The sequence below is a fragment of the Bufo bufo genome, chromosome 3 (genome assembly GCF_905171765.1).
Source record: "Bufo bufo chromosome 3, aBufBuf1.1, whole genome shotgun sequence".
NCBI lineage: Eukaryota > Metazoa > Chordata > Amphibia > Anura > Bufonidae > Bufo > Bufo bufo.
Genome location: NC_053391.1, coordinates 277,327,474 through 277,343,987, shown reverse-complemented (window position 1 = coordinate 277,343,987; position 16,514 = coordinate 277,327,474). Strand labels below are relative to the sequence as shown.

At 42.5% G+C, this 16,514-nt stretch overlaps 1 protein-coding gene across 1 annotated transcript in view; it reads right to left on the bottom strand.

The window, feature by feature from the left end:
• ANKS1A (ankyrin repeat and sterile alpha motif domain containing 1A) overlaps window positions 1-16,514 on the bottom strand; it is a 913,309-nt gene that overhangs the window by 649,292 nt on the left and 247,503 nt on the right.

Here is a 16,514-nt window from a genome sequence, read left to right as displayed (position 1 = left end):
AAGCAAAAGATTTAAAGATCTAATTATTAGGATGATAATTTATTTGGGGAGAACGGATATATGAGTTTTAGTCTGTAATAGGCATTATATTCAAACCTCAAACGGTTTGCATGACAAAATGCATAACGGAAACCGGACGGATCCGTTATGCAGGCCATTGCCTCTAAAGGCATTCCGTTATTCATGGAATTGCATTATGGTCCATGGTAACGGAATCCATAACGCAATTCAGTAAATACCACAACAAGAAAAAGCACTTCAAAATATGAAATTCGCTCATTCCTAATCATGGGCATCACCAAAAATGACGGTACTATTAAAATATAAAAATATGTTTTCCAATACGGTGAATGGCATAACAGAAAAACATGTGATCAAACACACTCCAAAATTTTAATCACTAAAAACAACAGCTTGTCCTGAAAAAAATTAGCCCCACACAGCTCAGGAGACATAACTATAAAAAAAAGTTATGGGGGTCAAAATAAGGCGATGTAAAAATAAATAAATATTTTTCTTTTCAAAGTATTAATTAATTTTTACAGTAATTAGACATCTAAAACCTATACATATGTGGTATCGTTGAAATGGTACTGACCCAAAGAATGAAGAGAACAGGCGAGAGACAAACCAGTAAACGGTGGAGGAATTATTTTTTTCTCCAATTCCAACACATTTGTATGCAATATTAACTTGTCTCGCAAAAAACAAGCCATTATATAGATACGCGTACGGAAAAATACAAATGTTATGGCTTCAGGAAGATAGAGAAGAAAAATAAAAACGGGTAAGAAAATAAGTGTAAGACATAGCCACTCAAATTTACCACTAACATGAAGTACAATGTGTCACAAGAAAACTATCAAAGAATGGCTTGGACATTACCTTATGGACTTATTACCAAATGGAGTGCAAAAATCGGCCTGGGCCTTAAAGGTTGTCTCACCTTGCAATTTGAGCACAGCCTGGATCTTTAGCTGTGCACTTTCAGTTCATTTTGGGGGCCGTCACACTTCATTAGATTGATGGCACAGGGAGAGCTGTAATCACGCCCACAGCTTGCCTGTGCCATGCTCGCTCCCCTGGCTGAGAGTGCAAGGGCGCACTATATTACTAAGTTAAAAGCAGGCAGAAGAACTGTCATCTATCACAGATGACAGCCTAGATTCCGAACATGTAGTAGTTCACCCCCATGCCTGGAGCTGCTTTTTCTTGTGTTGAACAGGTCCCAGGCTTCTGACATTATCGGGAGCTGTTCAACACAGTACATAGGAGGTGTCCGGGACAGAAGATAGGCGAGCATGAGCAGCTTTGAGAACTCGCTTCCGTGATCCCGGCCACCATACAAGCCAGCTCTGTACTTCGCAATGAGAAGACGCAGCCACCGCTATTAGATTGCAGTGGTGGCCGTAACCCCTGACAACGGGCATGCTCTAAAGGGCTACAAGATTAGGATTATCTAGGAGAGGAGGCAGTTTTGAAGCATGAAGTATATTAGTAAGTTGTTTATTATGGGGTTATATTGAACATAATTACCATTGTTCCAAGTGAGACAACTCCTTTAAGGCGAGAAGAGTCTTGGTTCGGAAGGGGTTTGTTATGATTTTTTAAATAAAAAAAATAAAAAAGTAAAAAAAAAAGGTAAAACTGCATTATGGTTAAAGAACTGAATGAACTAATAAACATACCTAAAAGAACTAACTAGAGATCCATCAACAGTAAAATAGGGAGATTTGCCTGTGCTATCCGAATAATCTAAAAAACTGGATTAGTGAACATACAATCTTTATTATAGTGTACATATACAAATAAAAGGGGCAGATTTACTAATAGTGTTGGCAGTTTATACTAAGTATACGAATGACAATCTTAACCTCTTAAAGAGGACCTTTCATGGGTCCAAACATTATAAACTAAGTAGCGCTGTCCAATCGCAGCAGAGAGCGTCACAGCCAGGGAGAAAAAAACTCACCAAAATAGGACCAATCTAACAGTCACCTCATCCCACAAAAAATTAGCCCCTACCTAAGACAATCGCCCAAAAAAATAAAAATAAACTATGGCTCTCAGACTATGGAGACACTAAAATACGTTTGTTTTTTGTTTCAAAAGTTCTTTTATTATGTGAAATGTAAAAAAAAAAAAAAAAATTAGGTATTGCCGTGTCGGTAACAACCTGCTCTATAAAAATACCACATGACCGAACCCCTCAGGTGAAGACTGTAAAAATAATCAAATATAAAAGGTGTCAAAAAAGCCATTTTTTGTCACCTTACATCACAAAAAGTGTAAAAGCAAGTGATTCAAAGAGTTACAGTTGCAAAAAAAAAAGTAGTGAACCCTTTGGAATGGTATGGATTTCTGCACAAATTGGTCATAAAATGTGATTGAACTTCATCTAAGCCACACCAATAGACAATCACAGTCTGCTTAAACTAATAACACAAAGAATTAAATGTTACAATGTTTTTATTGAATACACCATGTAAACATTCACAGTGCAGGTCGGAAAAAAGTATGTGAACCTTGGATTTAACTAAACTGGTTTGAACCTCCTTTGGCAGCAATAACTTCAACCAAACGTTTCCAGTAGTTGCAGATCAGACGAGTAATTCTTGACCATTCCCCCTTTACAGAACTGTTTCAGTTCAGCAATATTCTTGGGATGTCTTGTGTGAATTGCTTCTTGAGGGTCATGCCACAGCATCTCAATCGGGTTGAGGTCAGAACTCTGACTGGGCCACTACAGAAAGGCGTATCTTCTTCTATTTAAGCCATTATGTTGTTGATTTAGCTCTATGCTTTGGGTCGTTGTCCTGTATGCAACACCCATTTTTCTGTTGAGCTTCAGTTGGTGGACAGATGGCCTTAAGTTCTCCTGCAAAATTTCTTGATAAACTTGGGAATTAAATTTTTCCTTCGATGTGAGAGCAATCCGTCCAGGCCCGGATGCAGCCGCAAACCTATGATGCCCCCCACCACCATACTTCACAGTTGGATGAGGTTTTGATGTTGGTGTGCTGTGCCTCTTTTTCTCCACACATAGTGTTGTGTGTTTCTTCCAACAACTCGACTTTGCGTTTCATCATCTGTCCACCAGAATATTTTGCCAGTACTGCTGTGGAACATCCAGGTGCTTTTGTGCCTACTGTAAACGTGCAGCAATGTATTTTTTTGGACGCAGTAGCTTCCTCTGTGGTATCCTCCCATGAAATCCATTCATGCTTAGTGTTTTACGTATCACAGATCGCTAACAGGGATGTTAGCATATTCCAAAGACTTTTGTAAGTCTTTAGCTGACACTCTAGAATTCGTCTTTCACCTCATTGAGAAGTCTGCGCTGTGCTCTTGCAGTCATCTTTACAGGATGGCCACTCCTAGGGAGAGTAGCAGCAGTGCTGAACTTTCTCCCATTTATAGACAATTTGTCTTATCGTGGACTGATGAACAGCAAGGCTTTTGGAGATACTAGTATAACACTTTCCAGCTTTATGCAAGTCAAAAAATTCTTAATTGTAGGTCTTCTGAGAGCTCTTTTGTGTGAAGCATCATTCACATCAAGCAATGCCTTCTTGTGAAAAGCAAACTCCAGAACTGGTGTGTCGCTTTATATAGGGCAGCTGCTGTAACCAACACCTCCAATCTCATCTCATTGATTGGACTCCGTTGCCTGACACCTCACTCCAATTAGCTCTTGGAGATGTCATTAGTCTAGGGGTTCACATACTTTTTCCACCTGCACTGTGAATGTTTACATGGTGTGTTCAATAAAAACATGGTAACATTTAATTCTGTGTGTGTTATTCGTTTAAGCAGACTGTGATTGTCTATTGTTGTGACTTAGATGAAGATCAGATCACATTTTATGACCAATTTGTGCAGCAATCCATATAATTCCAAAGGTTCACATACATTTTCTTGCAACTGTATATGCACCCCCAAAATAGAGCAAATCAAATCATATCTCATCTCGCAAAAATTATTCTCTACCTAAGACAATCGCCCCCCCCCCCCCCCCCCCACCCCCCCCCCAAAAAAAAAAATATATGGCTCTCAGCATATGGAGACACTAAAAATGTTTTTTTCCCCAAAAATGCTTTTTTATGTAAAACTGAAACAACCAAAAAAAGTGTCATATTTGGTATTGTGTGTCTGTAACAACCTTCTCTATAAAAATACCACATGATCTAACCTGTCAGATGAACATTGTAAATAACAAAAAATAAAAACGGTTGTCAAAACAGCAATTTTTTTCCTTCCCTCCCCAAAAGTGTGCGCATGATTGGTGTGCCAAATGTACCGAAGGAACAGATGCTGTTACATTTGTGGGAAAAGTGGCTAACAGAGAAAATAGGAAAGGAAAAGATGTCTCCATCTGTTTGCTGTGGAACGGGCACACAGGGTGCCGTTTCGCCCCCCCACCACCAGGTGCACCACCGCGCCCTTTATTGCTTAGAGTCCTCCATTTTCGTGATCGGGATACCATTTTGAGTGGAGCAAGAGACTGCACTGATCTGACTATTGATGGGAACCGGATCTCTTTGTTTCCGGACTTCTCACCTGACATCCAAAAGAAGCGTGCACGTTTTATTGATGTTTAAACGCAGACTGCGACTATTACAGCTTCCATATTTTATGATATATCCTGCGAAAATGCGAGTCGTGGCGAAAGATAAACGCCTTATTTGAGGATCCGGGTGCGGCATGTCAGTGGTTGACTCCACTGAAAAGGATTTAAGGGAGGGCACTTAACTCTGCTGATTGCCACAAGTTATTATGCTATCACCCTTCTAAACGCAATGCGTCTTTTATGCCTTGCAAACGTACCAACCGGCAATTCTGTGTCCTCTCAGAAACTCATCTCACTTCTGAGAGAAACACTCTTATTCATAAAGCTTGGGTGGCACAGATGTTTCATTCCTCCTACCCCACGCAATCGAGAAGGGTGAGCGTGTTGGTGCATAGAAATGTTCCCTTTATATCGAGCGAGGTTACATGTGGATGAGGAGGGTCGCTTTATCTGTATTAACTGTTCTGTGTTTCATTACCAAATGATACTAGTGGCTGTTTATATACCTCCCCCATATTTCAGTGAAGTTCTCAAAAAAGTAATATCCTTCACTTCCAAATTTCCAGATCTGCCAGTTCTCATAAATTGGTGATTTTAATATGTCTTGGACAAATCCCTAGATAAATTCCAATCTGATAGTGGGCATCTAGCCCTTCTCTATCCTCATTAGCCAAGACGCTCGCTGAAATAGACTTGTATGATTTGTGGAGGTCAGAAAACCCGGTGTGAAGCAATACTCCTGCTACTCGTCATACATAGTTCTCTTTTCTGGGATAGATCTCGCTGTGGATCTAAGGGGTGTGTTAGATAAGTCCAGGATGTTAGGTACTTAACCAGAAGTATTTCTGACCACTCCCCGTTATTGGTAGTACTGGATTTAGGAGAGAGCTACTGGGTCGAGACAAACCATGGCGACTAAACCCTTTTTGGATCCAGTTAATTATACTGGTACTGTGATATCTGCTACTCTGACTGACTTTTTTACCAATAATGAAGGTTCAGCTAGTCACTCCATTATCTGGGATACAATGAAAGCTTATATTAGAGGGACACTACATTAACCCCTTAAGTACGGTACGTCATGGCTCTTAATTCGCGATTCCGGCGCCGAGGGGGTTAATCGGAACGGGATGCCGGCTGAAATCATTCAGCCGGCATCCCCGTAACAACGCAGGGGGGGGTCATTTAACCCCCCCGTATCGACGATCGCAGAAAACCGCAGGTCAATTCAGACCTGTTGTTTGCTGCGCTTGTAGCCAATTCTGATCCCCGCGATCAAAACTTTTAAAATGCCCCAATAAAGTTTTATTAACCCCCCCTGCACCCCTGAATGATATTATGTGGGCGGGTGGTGCAGGGGGGGGGGGGTCGCAGGCTGTGCGGTAGGTGCGGGAGGCGGGCGGTGCGGCAGGCGGGATCGCGATCCCCCGCCCGCCTCCCCCTTGAATAATCGTTGGTGTACAGTGGTATACCAGGGTGTCAGCACTCTTGCTGACACCCTGGTTATAAACGGCTGACATCGGTGATGCGATGTCAGCGTTTAACCCTTTCCAATACAGCGGTCCGTACGGACGCTGTATGGAAAAGGTTAAACAGGCTCAGGGAGCTCCCTCCCTCTCCCCATCAGGGGGCTGCTGTGCCTTTGCAGCCCCCCGATGGGAAAGGGAGAGAGCCCCTAGACAGCCCCGTCCTTACCCTTCCCCGTTGCGAAGTTCTGACCAGTACTGAGCAGACGGGGAAGGTTCTCATGGCAACAGGACGCAGTCTCAGGCATCCTGCTGTCCCATGGTGCTAAAACAGATCTGTGCTAAAGGCAGAGATCTGTTCAGACAAAGTTTAAGTAAAATACAGTACAGTCAATATTATTGTACTGCACTGTATTATACAGACATCAGACCCACTGGATCTTCAAGAACCAAGTGGTCTGGGTCAAAAAAATGTTTTAAAAAAAGTTGAAAAAAGTTAAGATTAAAAAAACACATTTATCACTGAATAAAAAAAATAAAATACACTACACATATTAGGTATCGCCGCGTCCGTAACGACCTGATCTATAAAACTGTCATGTTACTTTCCCCGCACGGTGAACGCCCATAAAAATAAAAACTATGAGAAAATTGAAATTTTGCCCACCTTGCTTCCCAAAAAAGGTAATAAAAGTGATCAAAAAAAGTCGCGATGTACGCCAAAATAGTACCAAACAGTCATTTTCATCTCGCAAAAATCAAACCCTACCCAAGATAATCGCCCAAAAACTGAAAAAAACTATGGCTCTTAGACTATGGAGACACTAAAACATATTTTTTGTTTTAAAAATGAAATCATTGTGTAAAACTTACATAAATAAAAAAAATTGTATACATATTCGGTATCGCCGCGTCCGTGACAACCTTCTCTATAACATTACCACATGATCTAACCTGTCAGATGAATGTTGTAATAACAAAAAAAAAAACGTACCAAAAAATCTATTTCTTGTTACCTTGCCGCACAAAAAAGTGTATTATAGAGCAACCAAAAATCATATGTACCCTAAACTAGTACCATCAAAACTGCCACCCTATCCCGTAGTCTCTAAATGGGGTCACTTTTTTGGAGTTTCTACTCTGGGGGTGCATCAGGGGGGCTTCAAATGGGACATGGTGTCAAAAAAACCAGTCCAGCAAAATCTGCCTTCCAAAAACCGTATGGCATTCCTTTCCTTCTGCACCCTGCCGCGTGCTGTACAGCGGTTTACAACCACATATGGGGTGTTTCTGTAAACTACAGAATCAGGGCCATAAATAATGAGTTTTGTTTGGCTGTTAACCCTTGCTTTGTAATTGGAAAAAAAATATTAAAATGGAAAATCTGCCAAAAAGTGAGATTTTGAAATTGTATCTCTATTTTCCATTAAATCTTGTGCAACACCTAAAGGATTAACAAAGTTTGTAAAATCAGTTTTGAATACCTTGAGGGTTGTAGTTCTTAGATGGGGTCACTTTTATGGAGTTTCTACTCTAGGGGTGCATCAGGGGGCTTCAAATGGGACATGGTGTCAAAAAACCAGTCTAGCAAAATCTGGCTTCCAAAAACCATACGGCGCACCTTTCCCTCTACGCCCTACTGTGTGCCCGTACAGTAGTTTACGGCCACATATGGGGTGTTTCTGTAAACGTCAGAGTCAGGGCAATAAAGATACAGTCTTGTTTGGCTGTTAAACCCTTGCTTTGTTAGTGGAAAAAATGGTTTTAAAATAGGAAAATTAGGCAAAAAATGAAATTCTCAAATTTCATACCCATTTGCCAATAACTCTTGTGCAACACCTAAAGGGTTAACGAAGTTTGTAAAATCAGTTTTGAATACCTTGAGGGGTGTAGTTTATAGAATGGGGTCATTTTTTGGGCGGTTTCTATTATGTAAGCCTCGCAAAGTGACTTCAGACCTGTAGTGGTCCCTAAAAATTGGGTTTTTGTAAATTTCAGAAAAATTTCAAGATTTGCTTCTAAACTTCTAAGCCTTGTAACATCCCCAAAAAATAAAATATCATTCCCAAAATGCTACAAACATGAGTAGATATATGGGGAATGTAAAGTCATCACAATTTTTGGGGGTATTACTATGTATTACAGAAGTAGAGAAACTGAAACTTAGAAATTTGCTAATTTTTCAAAATGTTTGTTAAATATGGTATTTTTTTTATGCAAAAAAATTAATTTTTTTGACCCAATTTTAGCAGTGTCATGAAGTACAATATGTGACGAAAAAAACAATCTCAGAACGGCCTGGATAAATCAAAGCGTTTTAAAGTTATCAGCACTTAAATTGACACTGGTCAGATTTGCAAAAAATGGCCAAGTCCTTAAGGTGAAATAGGGCTGAGTCCTTAAAGGGTTAAACGGATTAGTTCCCATAAAACTAAAAGCAGGGCACTTACGACAGAACTACTCGATAGAGTTCAAACTACGGAAGATAAGTACATCTCTGACCCCTCCCTAGAAAAATCCTCGCACTGGACGGAGGCGCAAGATCTACTGAAGGAACATTTGATTAATAGAGCTGGGGACAAACAATTTTTTAAGACTCAACATTATTTTATGGAAGGGGAATGTACGGGTCACCTACTAGCTACTATTATTAAAACCCAATCGGGCCCCTCTTGTGTATTAGGAATCACTAATAAAATGGGCGTACAGGTATCGGGAGATGATAACAATGAACATATTCCATGAGCACTATGCAGATGTCTATAAGTCCAGACTAGTGATTGACTGTAGTGACAGAGTGCAATACCTGCTTAACCGCCTCCGGACCGCCTAACCCAGGATCGCGTTCCGGAGGCGGCAGAGCTGCGCAGAGTCACGCATATACACGTCATCTCGAGAGACGCGAGATTTCGCTCAAAGCCGGCCCGCGCATGCGCATCGCGGGCCAGCAAAATTTAAAGAACAATTTAGTCACCAGCCTGCCAGCAACGATCATTGGCTGGCAGGCTGGCGATTTTCAAAAAATCCAATCACAAGCCATATAACAGATCATATTAGTAAAATATGATCTGTATATGGCTTGTCTGCTCCTCTGCTGGTCCTTTTCGTCGGTTGGATCCAGCAGAGGAGCAGACTTCACAGTGAGTACACCAAACACTACACCTTAGCCCCAGATCACCCCCCTGCACCCCAATTAACGATTTGATCACCCCTTTGATCGCCCCTGTCAATCACTAGTGAAAGACAAAAAGTGATCAGTGTAAACTGTCACTTTTTTTTTTCACTAGTATTGGCTGTTAGGTTTTAGGGATAGTTTAGGCCCCTTGGTTAGGTAGTTTAGCGTCAGTTAGCGCCCACCCCACCGCACCGCAGTCACTTATTCGCTGATTAGCGTATCGCTAATCAGCATTTGTACTTTTATAGTATCTGTAAGTGATCAAAACTGATCACGGTCAGATCTATAATAGTATTAGTGTCACTTTAGTTCGCCCTCCACCCAAAACGCAGTGTTTGCCCGATCAGGCCTGATCGGTCGCCCACACGTGCGTTCACCCACGCCCGCCCCACCACAGTGACAAAAAATATTTTTTTTTTGATCACTGCACATTCACTTTACACGCACTGCGGCGATAAAAAAATCAGTTTTGATATTTTTTATCAACCGCAGCGGCCTCCGGTACTTCGCTAGCCTCTCCTTTGTAAGACAGGTTTGCTTTTTTTCTTGGGTAGTCTCAGGGATGTCAAACAGGGGGTATTTCTTGGGTAGTCCAAAATGTCAAACAGGGGGTATTCTTCTGAAGAGGCCTACAGGATTCTGACCCAGTCGGATGAGGAATGGGAACCCTCATCTGACGAATCTAGCGGGTCAGAATATGAACCTGTGGAAAGCAGTGGCTCTCTGACCCAAAGTTCGGACGAGGAGGTCCCTGATAGAACCAGGCGTACCCGGCCCCGTGTCGCTAGACCACAGGTTATGCAGGATCCGCTTCAAGAGCAGCAGAGTGGGGCTGTCGCTGCCGGATCACGTGGTGAGGCATACACCAGCAGCACAGCCCTCCCTGGACCTAGTACCAGCACTGCCGTACAACATGGTGACGTGGCGAGCACCAGAAGGGCAGTTGAAGCTGGTACGGTGGCACGTGCAATAGTTACCCCGTCGCAGCCACCGCACAGACAGGCCCGTAGAGCGCCTAGAATCCCTGAGGTGCTGGCAAACCCTGATTGGCAGTCACCAACTTCAGCCGCACCTGTAGTTCCCCCTTTCAACCGCCCAGTCTGGAGTTCGGGTTGAGACGGCTCATATCGGTTCGGCCCTGGGATTTTTTGAGCTGTTCTTGACTGCGGAGCTCTTGGACTTAGTCGTGGCAGAGACAAACCGGTATGCCACACAATTTATATCCGCCAACCCGGGAAGCTATTATGCCCAGCCTTTCCGGTGGAAACCAGTCCAAGTTTCCGAAATTAAAAAATTTCTGGGCCTTCTCCTCAACATGGGTCTAACTAAAAAGCATGAATTGCGGTCATATTGGTCCACGCACCCCGATTCATCACATGCCCATAATCTCTGCTGCTATGTCCAGGGCACGATTTGAGGCCATCCTCCGTTTTCCCTGCATTTTAGCGACAACACCACCTCCCGTCCCAGAGGCCACCCAGCTTTTGACCGGCTCCACAAAATTCGGCCCCTCATAGACCACTTCAACCAGAAATTTGCAGATTTGTATACCCCCGAGCAAAACATCTGCGTAGACGAGTCCCTAATACATTTGGGGTCAAATTGTATAAGCTCTGTGAAAGGGACACAGGCTATACCCACAAATTTCGGATCTATGAGGGAAAAGATCAGACCCTGGAGCCGGTCGGTTGCCCTGACTACCTGGGGAGCAGTGGGAAGACAGTCTGGGACTTGGTGTCACCCTTATTTGGCAAGGGGTACCATCTTTATGTGGACAATTTCTACACAAGTGTGGCCCTCTTTAGGCATTTGTTTCTAGAACGGATTTGCGCCTGTGGCAACCGCGCGAACTAGTCGCGTGGGCTTCCCCCAACGGCTCGTTACCACCCGTCTTGCAAGGGGGGAGAGGGCTGCCTTGTGTAGCGAAGAACTGCTCGCGGTGAAATGGAGAGACAAGCGTGACGTTTACATACTCTCCTCCATTCACGCAGACACGACAATCCAAATTGAGCGAGCAAACCCGTGTCAATGAAAAGCCCCTCTCAGTCCACGACTATAATTTGCTCATGGGAGGGGTGGACTTCAATGACCAGATGTTGTCTCCGTATTTAGTTTCCCGCAGAACCAGACGCTGGTATAAGAAGGTGTCTGTATATTTGATTCAATTGGCTCTGTACAATAGTTTTGTTCTCTACAGTAAGGCTGGGAGAACAGGATCCTTCCTCAAATTCCAGGAAGAGATCATCGAGAACCTCCTGTATCTAGAAGGTTCCGTGGCCCCATCCACCAGTGTAGTTAGCCGTCTACACGAGCGACATTTCCCCAGTGTCGTTCCTGGTACCTCAACCCAACCGTCACCCCGAAAAAGATGTCGTGTCTGTAGCAGGAGTGGAATAAGGCGTGACACCCGCTATTTCTGTCCTGACTGTCCTGACCACCCTGCCCTATGCTTTGGTGAGTGTTTCCGAGAGTACCACACACAGCTACACCTAGCATAGGGATTGCATCTCACAGGACATGCACACAGGGCTATTAGGGCCCTTTTACTCACAGCTGCTGCAAACCTCTCCTTTCACCTGGGATAAAGTGCATAACGTACTTCGCCACATCTTTGGGCGATTTGCGCTTTGCACATTGTCCATGGGGAAGGAGAGGTTTGTTCTATAAAAAGGTAAAAAAAAACTAAACAAAAAAAAAAAATACCGCTAAGTAAAAAAGTTAACATTAAGTTAAAAAAGTTTATATGTTTGGTTCAAAAGTTAATAAATTAATTGCGTTGCGGCCTGGTTTTTTCTTTTTTCGTTTTGTTTTTTTTACCTTCCAGGTGGACCAACCGATCGACTAGCTGCAGCACTGATGTGCATTCTGACAGAAGCATTGCGCTGCTGTCAGATTACACGCAAGTCGGTGTATGCGGCGCTGCAAGACGAGATTTCTCCTCTGCAGTAAAAGATACGTTTGCCGAGGCATATGAGCTGAGGAGGTGGCGGTGTTCATATACTTTGGCAAACACTTTGTATATATAAAAAAAAAAAATCCCGGCAAGGATTTATTCATCCACATCGATTGATGTGAATGGAGAAATCTGGTTTGCCAGGGCATACGAGCTAAGTGGGTATGGATGTTGGGCGGAGCTCCTATGTCCTGGCAGACGCCTTTCCCCTCCTTTTTCTTTTTTTGGCAGAGATTTTTTCATCCACATTGATCGATGCGAATGAAGAAATCTGTGCCGTTCATTTTTTTCTTTCAGCCCAGAGGCTGAACGGAAAAAAAAATCTCATTACCCGTATGCTCAATATAAGGAGAATAGCAGAAACTCCTAATGCTGGCCATACATGTAATGATTGCGGAGACCCTCAATTGCCAGGGCAGTACAAACACCCCACAAATGACCCCAATTTGGAAAGAAGACACCCCAAGGTATTTGCTGAGAGGCTTTTTGAGTCCATGAAAGATTGAAATTTTTGTCCCAAGTTAGCGGAAAGGGAGACTGTGAGAAAAAAATCAAAAAATCAATTTCCGCTAACTTGTGCCAAAATTATTTTTTTTCTATGAACTCGCCATGCACCTCATTGAATACCTTGGGGTGTCTTCTTTCCAAAATGGGGTCACATGTGGGGTATTTATACTGCCCTGGCATTTTAGGGGCCCCAAAGCGTGAGAAGAAGTCTGGGATCCAAATGTTTAAAAATTGCCCTCCTAAAAGGAATTTGGGCCCCTTTGCCCACCTAGGCTGCAAAAAAGTGTCACACATGTGGTATCTCCGTATTCAGGAGAAGTTGGGGAATGTGTTTTGGGGTGTCATTTTACATATACCCATGCTGGGTGAGATAAATATCTTGGTCAAATGCCAACTTTGTATAAAAAAATGGGAAAAGTTGTCTTTTGCCAAGATATTTCTCTCACCCAGCATGGGTATATGTAAAATGACACCCCAAAACACATTCCCCAACTTCTCCTGAATACGGAGATACCACATGTGTGACACTTTTTTGCAGCCTAGGTGGGCAAAGGGGCCCACATTCCAAAGAGCACCTTTCGGATTTCACAGGTCATTTACCTACTTACCACACATTTGGGCCCCTAGAATGCCAGGGCAGTATAACTACCCCACAAGTGACCCCATTTTGGAAAGAAGACACCCCAAGGTATTCCGTGAGGGGAATGGCGAGTTCCTAGAATTTTTTATTTTTTGTCACAAGTTAGTGGAAAATGATGATTTATTTTTATTTTTTTTCTTACAAAGTCTCATATTCCACTAACTTGTGACAAAAAATATAAACTTCTATGAACTCACTATGCCCATCAGCGAATACCTTGGGGTGACTTCTTTCCAAAATGGGGTCACTTGTGGGTAGTATACTGCCCTGGCATTCTAGGGGCCCAAATGTGTGGTAAGGAGTTTGAAATCAAATTCTGTAAAAAATGACCAGTGAATCCAAAAGGTGCTCTTTGGAATATGGGCCCCTTTGCCCACCTAGGCTGCAAAAAAAGTGTCACACATGTGGTATCTCCGTATTCAGGAGAAGTTGGGGAATGTGTTTTGGGGTGTCATTTTACATATACCCATACTGGGTGAGAGAAATATCTTGGCAAAAGACAACTTTTCCCATTTTTTTATACAAAGTTGGCATTTGACCAAGATATTTATCTCACCCAGCATGGGTATATGTAAAATGACACCCCAAAACACATTCCCCAACTTCTCCTGAATACGGAGATACCACATGTGCGACACTTTTTTGCAGCTAGGTGGGCAAAGGGGCCCACATTCCAACGAGCACCTTTCGGATTTCACTTGCCATTTTTACAGAATTTGATTTTCAAACTCCTTACCACACATTTGGGCCCCCTAGAATGCCAGGGCAGTATAACTACCCCCACAAGTGACCCCATTTTGGAAAGAAGACACCCCAAGGTATTCCGTGAGGGGCATGGCGAGTTCCTAGAATTTTTAATTTTTTGTCACAAGTTAGTGGAAAATGAGACTTTGTAAGAAAAAAAAAAGAAAAAAAAAATCAGCATTTCCGCTAACTTGTGACAAAAAATTAAAAAGTTCTATGAACTCACTATGCCCATCAGTGAATACCTTAGGGTGTCTACTTTCCGAAATGGGGTCATTTGTGGGGTGTTTTGTACTGTCTGGCCATTGTAGAACTTCAGGAAACATGACAGGTGCTCAGAAAGTCAGAGCTGCTTCAAAAAGCGGAAATTCACATTTTTGTACCATAGTTTGTAAACGCTATAACTTTTACCCAAACCATTTTTTTTTTTTACCCCAAACATTTTTTTTATCAAGACATGTAGAACAATAAATTTAGAGCAAAATTTATATATGGATGTCGTTTTTTTTTGCAAAATTTTACAACTGAAAGTAAAAAATGTCATTTTTTTTGCAAAAAAAATCGTTAAATTTCGATTAATAACAAAAAAAGTAAAAATGTCAGCAGCAATGAAATACCACCAAATGAAAGCTCTATTAGTGAGAAGAAAAGGAGGTAAAATTCATTTGGGTGGTAAGTTGCATGACCGAGCAATAAACGGTGAAAAGTAGTGTAGGTCAGAAGTGTTAAAAAGTGGCCTGGTCTTTCAGGGTGTTTAAGCCATAGGGGCTGAGGTGGTTAATATCCAGATGCCCAGTCTGTCTGATGATCAGAGTTATTACTTGATAGGGACATTCAATTGGAAGAGATGGTACTGGCGGTGCAGTCGCTTCCTAACGGAAAAGCACCGGGGAAGATGGTCTGCCTGGGGAATTCTACAAAAAACATCAAGAAGTTTTGCTCCCGCATCTCCTACAGGTGTTTAATGAATCTTATAGGACAGGTATTCTACCTAGCTCTATGAGAGAAGCATTGGTGGTGGTGATCCTTAAACCAGATAAGGATCCCAATATGGTTAGATTCATAATAGACCCATCTCACTCTTAACAGTAGATATAAAAGTGTTGGCCAAGGTACTTGCTAATAGGCAGCCTGAATGTTATCTCCCACATTATACATGAAGATCAGTGCGGGTTTATGCCAGGAAAAATCCACGTCATTAAACCTTAGTCATCTGTTCCTCAATATTCAGATGAGGGGAACAGAATGGGATGTGGGATGCCCTGCAGTGTCTCTTTAGACGCTGCAAAGGCCTTTGATAGTGTTGAAATGGGAATACTTATGGCGGTTATGGCAAACACTAGGATTCGGCCCTGGATACATTAATTGGGTAAAATTGCTCTACTAGTCACCGAGAGCTAGGCTGTGAATAAATAGTAAGCTATCCCCAATTATGACACTGGGAGAGAGGCACCAGGCAGGGATGCCCTTGTCACCCCTCCTGTTTGCCATTGCTATTGAGCCCCTGGCTTGTATTTTGCGTTCTATGCCACTGATTCGAGGTCTGGAGAGGGGGGCGGTGGAGGAAAGAGTCTCGCTATATGCGGACGATATGTTATTATGTGTGGGTGATCTGACATCATCAATAGATCCCATTATATCGTTAATCTCAGACTTTGGAAAACTGTCTGGTTTATTATCAATTGGAATAAGTCAGTTATTCTTCCGCTGTCCCCTCTTCTGAATCTCTTTGCTTAGATCATGTTAACCTGAAAGTGGTCTCCTCCTTTAAATATCTTGGAGTCACTATTTCAGTACAGCCCCCGATCTTAAGTAGCGAATAACCTAGTACCACTAATGGATAGATTTGAACAGAAAGCGGTCACCTGGCATAAGCTTCCATTGTCAATGATAGGTAGAGGTAATCTACTTAAGATGATATGGATGCCGCAATTGCTCTACATACTGCATAACTCACCAGTATGGATTCCCATGCATTATTATTATAAGTTATAGAGAATATTTAGATCCTTGTTATGGAAAAATAAAAATAGTAGAATCCGATATGAAACATTTACAGCGTGGTAAAGAAGCGGGGGGACTGGCGTTACCTAACCCCTTTATATATTTCTTAGCAGCTCAGTTGCAACACCTTAAGGGCTGGGGGTCCCTGGAGAGAGATGGGAAGATGTGGAGAATTGGTGAAGTGGGGCATCCTGGGGTCTGCCAGCCTATTTCGATTATGGAGAAAGATTTACCTGACTATTTTAAACCTCTCCCAGTAGTAGGATTAATGAGGAGGGTCTGGGGAAAAGTTAGGGAAATTCTGGGTGTTCAGGAACTATTGGACCTGTCTCCTGTTTGGAATAACCCTCATTTAATAGAATTGTCAAAACTGCAGGGATTTTCTGATTGGGAACGTAAAGGACTATGGAAATTAGGTCAACTATATTCACAAGGTATCCTAAAACAATTTGCAC